The sequence below is a fragment of the Pollicipes pollicipes genome, unplaced genomic scaffold (assembly GCF_011947565.3).
Source record: "Pollicipes pollicipes isolate AB1234 unplaced genomic scaffold, Ppol_2.1 Scaffold_7261;HRSCAF=8764_pilon_pilon_pilon, whole genome shotgun sequence".
Classification (NCBI taxonomy): Eukaryota; Metazoa; Arthropoda; class Thecostraca; order Pollicipedomorpha; family Pollicipedidae; genus Pollicipes; species Pollicipes pollicipes.
Window position 1 is genome coordinate 559,711 of NW_023597054.1, and position 8,334 is coordinate 568,044.

Here is an 8,334-nt window from a genome sequence, read left to right on the forward strand (position 1 = left end):
CGCACACACACACACACACACACACACACACACACACACACACACACACACACACACACATACACGCACACAGGTCAAGAGGCACGTGAAAACGTGCGGTGTGCTCACGAACGGGCACTCAGGGGATGTAAGCGGGTTTTCGCCACCAACGTGCCTCCATGTCAGAGCCACACCCCAACAAGTTTTGCGCTGAACCGCTGCACGGCTTGATGCGTCAATCACCCAAGTAGTTAGCAAACAAGTTCATTTAAAAAAATCCGAATTCCCATTCAACCCCAACTATCAGCTCCCCTACACGCGTCACCGCCTAACCCCGCCGGCACGAAACCCGTGATGGCACGCCGTCTGTCGCCACTGCTGTTCTTTCCAATGATCCATCCTCTAGCTGCGGTGCGGCTCCTCCTGTCCCTCTTCCCGCGCCGTCCTCCATCCGCGGGGCGACCCCCCACAGCATCCTCTTTCGACCTTTCCGCCCGCACCGAAGGAACCAACTGAAAATGAGCGAAATATCGCTGACCGTCGGCCATTGCAACACTATGATTTCCAGTCTTCCGCCCGCGCCAAGTGAATGAACGGCATACGACTAAGTTCGTGTGTTTACCTGCGTTTTACTTGAATTCCTCGGCGGCGGCGACTGGGCGATCAATCGGTGGCGTTTCCACGTCGCAAAAAATCATGTTGTAGTATTTTGGGTAAAGTTGATGTTAAGGCGAAAACGTGGTTTAAAAAACGGGTGTGGTTTAAAAATGGGTGGTAATTAGAGTCAATGAATCAGTGCATGCGGTGATGTGAATTCCGCCGCGATCGTGGCGACGGTTTCGACGACGGCGTGTTGTATTTGGCCCGTATTTACAAATCCTGACATTTCAGGCTTGCACGACGAATTCCGGTGCAACGGTGCGTCGCACAATTTCGTGTTGATCACCTGAAATGTAGCTGGTACGCGGGTCGACGCCTTGAAACTGGATTCGTGTCTTCACCGGCTCCGGTTGCCGAGCGGTGGCATAAAACGTGAAAAACGTTCAAAAACGAGAAGATCCGTTTTTACAGCCACCGTGCACGTGACACGTGGCACGTGCAGTGCCACATGTCACGTCAAGCAATTTCCTGTGGAACGCTCTGTCGAAGAGTGTTGATTGCGCGTCGCTCCGACCGGCAGTTGCCGAGATGCGGCGACCGTTTTGAACGGCCGTTTGCCGGTTTTTAGCAAGGCCGCTTTTTTGCGCCACCCACGCTAAGCCAATGGGCCAAAAATGCCCCTTGCAACATGTGCCACGCGCGATCTGTTAACCCCACCGCTACGAAACTCGCCTCAACGTCAAAGTTTCACCCATAAGCGTCCCGCCGTTTGACCTCCACCCGCGTCAACGTAAAAAGACGGCCCATAGACAGAGAGAGACAGACAGACAGACAGACAGACAGACAGACAGACAGACAGACAGACAGACAGACAGACAGACAGACGCAGACAGACAGACAGACAGACAGACAGACAGACAGACAGACGACAGACAGACAGACAGAAGACAGACAGACAGACAGACAGACAGACAGACAGACAGACAGACAGACAGGACAGACAGACAGACAGACAGAAACAGACAGACAGACACAGACAGACAGACAGACGACAGCAGACAGACAGACAGACAGACAGACAGACAGACAGACAGACAGACAGACAGACAGACAGACAGACAAACAGACAGACAGATAGACAGACGCACCCTACACAAACAGTATCATAGACAAGTAAGACCTGTCGTCCTTTGGCCAGCGACCCGAGACACCCTTTGGCCCTAACAGCTTCCCAACGCGCGCCACACGCCGATCCCGCCGGCACGAAACCCGCCATGGCACGCCGTCTCTCGCCACTGCTGCTCTTTCTCCTGATCAATCCTCTAGCTGCGGTGTGGCTCCTCCTCCTGCCCTCTTTCTGCGCCGTCCTCCATCTGCGGAGCGACCCCTACTCAGATCCTCTGCCGACCCTCCCGCCTCCACCGAAGCCATGAACGGAGAATGAATGGAATACTGCGGACTTTCGGCCATCACGGCGCGGAAATTTCAATTACTCCGCCCGCGTTAAATGAATGAACGGCAGACGAATACGCACGCGCGTTTTCTGCGTTTTACTTGAATTACTCGGCGGCGGAGACCGGGTGATCGATCGACGGCATTCCGACGTCGCGTAAAGGCGATATTCCGACGGCGATATTGTGGCTCTTTAGGTAAAGTGGATGTCTCAGCGAAAAAGTGCATATGGCGATTAAGAAATGGGTGGTAATTGGAGCCAATGCATCCGTGCGTGCGGTGCGTGCGGTAAATTTCGCCGCGATCATGATGCCCGATTCGACGCCGGCGTGTTGCATTTGGCCCCGTTTTTTTCCGAATCCCGACATGTCCGGCTTGCACGCCGACTACCGGCGCAACGGTACGTCGCATTATCGTGTTGGGCACGCCAAATGTAGCCGGTACACGGGTGGACGCTTTGAAATCGGATTCACGCCTCCAACGTCTTCCGTTACCGAGCGGTGGCGTAAAACGTGAAAAACAATCGAAAACGGGGAAAATCTGTCTTCCCCGCCGTTGCGCACGTGGCACGTGCAATGCCAAACGTGACATCACGCGATTCCCCGTTGTACGCTCTGTCGAAGGGTGTTGACTTCGCGTTGCTCCGACCGGCAGTTACCGAGATGCGGCCGCGGCTTCGAAAGGCCGCGCGCCGATTTTTGTTGAGGTCGCTTTTTCGCCCCGCCCGTGCTAAGCCAATGGGCCAAAAAACGCGCATTCAAACACGCGCCACGCGCCACCCGTCGACCCCATGGGCGCGAAACTCGCCTCAACACATCACCACGTGCGCACGTGCATCGTGTCAAAATGCCACGCAGAAGCGACCCACCGTTTGATCTACACCCTTGTCAATGCCAAAAGACGACCCACAGACGGACAGACAGACGGACAGACGCCCTCTACGCAAATAGTGTTATATATTTTGGAACACGGGAATGCTCATCTCATGGAAATGGGGGTCTTCTTTTGGCCATGATCATGAAAAACGGCCTGCCCGGCGACTTCAGCGGCTATGGTGACACATTACCCAAACGTCGGTCGGTTAATGTATCAGATTGCATCGTTATCATCACAAGTAGCGCGTAGCGGTAGCAGCATTTTGAAAACTGAACGTGCTGCGCAACGTTTTCACTCAGCCGCAGGGCACGAGCGTCAGCACATGGGATGCCTTGACTGTGCGGCGTTCACTGTGTACACGTTCATGATTGATGGCTGACGTAATAGCTGAGTGTTCTCCCCTCCCCTACCCCCCCCCCCCCGCGCGCCCGGTTTTGCTAATCTATGTCAGCTGACCCTAACCGGCACTGCACATGTTCCGACAGTACACAAAACAACGGCAGCAAGAGCAAGGGCGATGTGTGTGGCCCCGCAGCGCGGCTGTACAGGCCGTACTGAGACGCGCGCCAGACCAGCGACCGGCCCTGCCACCAGGCCGCAGCGGCCAGCGTTCCGCAGCATGGCGGCATGACTTCGCGGGCATTCGGCCTCAAAGCGCGGCCGTTACTGCTTATGAAACCAATTTGCATTCGACAACCGCATCCCTCCTTGGGAGTGGCGCCGCGCACGGCAAATAGCGCGTCCTATACCGCGCGAGGGGACGGCCGAGTACGCCTTCCGTTGTTCGGCGTCCAATACCACCGCGAGGGGACGGCCGAGTACGCCTTCCGTTGTTCGGCGTCCAATACCACCGGGGTCCAATACCACCGGCACAGGATCGGTCTCCGATCCTGTGCCGACGCTGGAATCAAAGTGCCGCCCACCCGGCGCACAAAGAGCCATCGCTTCATAGCTCTCGAGGTTCCTATCGAGGACACTCGGCCGCAGGTACATTCAGCGACCATTAGCAAGGGAACCGCCGCCGGCTGTCAAGGCCGAAATATCAAATAGCCGCCGGCACTCGGCCTTTCACTCCTGGTAGTAACCACCACCAATTTCCTCGAACAGTGCCTGTTCCCTCCTCACCTTATACCGGCCACACGTCGACCTCGCTGCCCCCCCCCCCCCCCATGTTTTGCCGACCTCTCGCCGCCCACGCCCGCCACCCTCGAGGAGCGCTCTTCCTTGCAGAATGCACTTTAGCAGGCTTTCTTTAGGGCGACGAGCGCTTTCCCGGCCAGGTTTAAGTTAGAGCCTGACAGGCCTGACTCATTTACTCCCAAATCGAATAAACAGGCTGCTGAGGGCGGCTGCGCGCCGGCTAGATTGGCCGGCTCGGTGCACGGCCGTCGGGAGTCGGGTGTGACCGGGCCAACCAGGCGGCGATCAATGGACGGCACGGCCGCCGTCGGACCGCCGGTCACCAGAGACAGGTCACATCCCGAGGAATCACCGGTCCCGAGACGGGTCACACAACGGGAGGTTACCGGTCACCCGAGATAGGTCACACGACGGGAGGTTACCGGTCATCCGAGACAGGTCACACGCCGGGGGAGGGTGGTCACCTGCGGCAGGTCATACGCCGGTCACCGGTTACCTGAGATAGGTCACACGCCGGTCACTGGCCACCTGAGATAGGTCACACGCCAGCCACCGGTCACCTGAGATAGGTCACACGCCAGCCACCGGTCACCTGAGATAGGTCACACGTGGGGCCGTCGGTCACTCGAGGCAGACTGCACTGGGGGCCAAGACAGATAGGTCTTTCCACCGCCCTGGAGAAGACACCCTGACCTGAAGGTGTTTCCTGGGACGATGCACAAGCCAAGTAGTGTGTGTCAGCGGACCAATGAGCCAGTTCTGACTGAATGTAAATACGCCATTAGGCACATAGAGACTGCAAAACGCTGCAAAGGATGTGCGCAGGGCGAGAACATTCCAAAAACTGCGTAGGCCACAGGTTTTACAGATTTTGTATCACGCATCATAAAGAGTTATGCTTAACCCCGCAAAAAGTGCGTGAGCCTGGGCAAGTCATCCTTCTCCCCTCCTCCTGTTCCAACACACATGAAAGCCAGTACCATTGTGTACATCAATGCGTTACGTTAGACGTATGACTGTCAATTCCAAACCGATTTAGGGATTGGGACCCACAAAAGATCTTCCAATTTCATTTCGGCTGTTACGAGCAGAGACTTCTGATTCCAAAAATGATTTTTTCAAGCCCAAAAGGTCCGGCTGGTTGATGAAATATCGGTAGACATGGAATGTTACTGCTTCGCAACAATAATCACAGATTCACTGAAATTGTGGTTTCTTTGCCTCGCACTGCACCAGCCAACAAATCCTTTCTCACCGGTCATTGTCATGGAAGCTCTTTTCCGGCCCAATAAGCCCTCAGCAGCCCCAAACACAGACGACCGTAAGCTCTCATGCTGACATCTTGGCACCAAGACCAAAGAGCACGCGCCATAACACATTACATGGCGGCTGTATCTGAGCTCACTTGAACAGACCACTTCCACCATTCGTTTTGTTTATATCCGTTTGGCTAAAGCAACAGAAATAGGTAATCCCGAGTCGAGACCCAAAAAGACAGACTTCGATGGGTGGCCTTGGTCAACTGGAGTTTTCTAACATTTTGAAAACGACTAATCTACGTATAATTGCATTCATGACAACCTCATTACCAGAATTAATCCGTACAGAATCCGGCAACAAGGCCTGAAAGGAAAACGAGCTAACCATTGTGTGACATTTGCTCCGAGGTCGTGTTGGTTCGCAGACGCTGGACGGAGGAGTGATTCAGCTGCCTGACCACACCAGTGACACCCTCCTGATCGTGCCAGTGTGTGACTTCTGACCTACATCGCATCCACTTCATCTGAGGAGTGATTCAGCTGCCTGACCACACCAGTGACACCCTCCTGATCGTGCCAGTGTGTGACTTCTGACCTACATCGCATCCACTTCATCTGAGGAGTGATTCAGCTGCCTGACCACACCAGTGACACCCTCCTGATCGTGCCAGTGTGTGACTTCTGACCTACATCGCATCCACTTCATCTGAGGAGTGATTCAGCTGCCTGACCACACCAGTGACACCCTCCTGATCGTGCCAGTGTGTGACTTCTGACCTACACCGCATCCACTTCATCTGTAGCACGGCCGTGGGTTCTGACCACACCTCGTTTCGATATCAACAAGAAGGAACCACTTGATCGGAATTTGCAAGTTTGACAAGCAAGAAGGACATGAACACAGAATGGACAGATTATACAAAGCCATCCACTCTTTGCTGGCATCAGACAGCGGGGCTAATAGACGTATTCCCAGTTTGGGGCGCCAGGGTCTATATTTGTCGTCTCCTCACAGCCGATGCAGTCAACATTGGCCTGATCTTGACAGGGTCAATACTGAATTTGTCAAAAGTCGGGGGTCTAGGACCTTTTTGGCTGCCCCATTGGCCCCCCGTCAGAGCAAGATACAACTATTGAATCTCTGGCAGCCGCAAATCTGAAGGCATTTCAGGGAGACCCTGACGGCTGGATAGTTGGAATTCCAAGTGTTTCTATTACCTTGCAACTCAGTGAGGTATTCAAAGATTCTAGTTTGGTTAAGTGTTATTCATGAAAGATATCCCTAATATTCTGCAATGAGTACAGGGTTTCAGCTGTCACGTTTTTTATGAATGTCGGCATTCATCTTCAACTTAAAGTAAAAATATTTGAGCTGCATTGGTGTCCCGATTGCTTGACTCGCGTGTGGAAAATGACTTCTAATCAATGTGAAAACGAAAATATGTGGGTTGTCCTGTATGATTTGCATGATTCTATAGCTGAGAGCCACGAATCAGGGTCTTGCATTTATGAAAAATTAGTGACATCAGCATTCAACGTACAGTTCTTCGAGAGAACAATGAGAACAAGGCATTATGATTCAGATGATCTGCGAAGAAACCAGAGGAGACCAGGAACAGATGTTTGACATTTTAGAGGGAACCGATAAGAACCCTGATTCAGGGCTGTTTGCAAAAGAACTCGTGAGAATCAATACCCAAAATCGTGATTTTTCGAAAGAACCAGCATAAACCAAAATCCAGGGTTGTATGTGTTATCGATAGAACCAGTGAGAACCAGAACCCAGGGTTTTGCTCTGTCCAAAGATCCAGTAAAGAACCAAGTTCCAGGATCTTAGTTTGCCGAAAGCGCCAGCGGCAACCAGGATGTGGGGATCTGTTTTTTTGTTTGTTGAAAGAGCCAGTTTTAGAACCAGGAACCTGGGTTCTGTTCTGTCACAGAAATCAGTGGGAACCAGGAGCCCAAACTGGGAACCATGCACATCTCTGTTTTGTGTTGGCTTCCTGTTGCCAGACGAGAACAACAGGCAAATATTGCAGTCATCGCCCCACAACATGACCATTGATTCCAGGAGTCCACTAGGCGTGATCCCTGGTGACGTCATCCGAATGGAAACAGCCCAGACCCGCGAGAACGTACGACAGCATCACACCAATACAGTTCCAAGTCACCGGCCCCACTCGATGAATATAAAGAGCAGCACAGGCGTGCTGCTGGTGACCACACAATCCCTAGAGCAGGCGACCACCGTTAACAGATGGTACCACTAGGGGGTAGGCGGCGGGGGCGGTGGGTGCGGCGGGGGCCGGACCGGCGTCTATCGGCGGCATCGGCGGCGTCACGAGCGCCAGCGGCGCGCTGCCGCGGCCGCCGAGGCGCGCCGCTCGTCCATCAATGCAGGCGCCGGCAAAAAGGCGGCCGGCCGGCGGGCCGGCGGACGGGGTGTGTCGGTGGCGGCGGCAGCGCACCTGCGTCCACCGCCGCCGCTGATTGATGGCGAGCCTTTCGTCATGCGAGAGACCGAACGGAAGCACCGGGCGGTGCCGACCATCGCGGCCGCCTGACACCGACACGGCACGCCGAGCGCGGCCAGGTGCCGGTCCGGACTGACGGAGACGTTGCGTGCGGCCGCGTTAGGACAGCGGTTTAAGGACATAGCCGCTGGAACACGCGTCCGACGGCTCCGTCCCTGGCTCGCATTTCGCGGAGTTATGACCCTGGTGGCGACCCCGCGAAACGGCGGTCTAGACGACGTAAAACAGAAGTCTACACGAAAAGACGGCTAAGAAATCTTCAGACGGAATCCCAATCCTGAGGCCCCACTTCTCCATCTCGAGGCCCGCGGCGCCGTGCGACGCTCACCCATCCACCCTCTGGCGAGGCCCCACTTCTCCGCCGGCGGCGCCGTGCCACGCTCACCCACCCATCCTCTGGCGAGGCCCCAGCCCACCCCCTGGTCTTTACCGGCCAGCTGGCCAGCCGGCCCCTGCTCGTCTGTTGTGATGCGGCAGGTCAGGCGGCCGGCCGA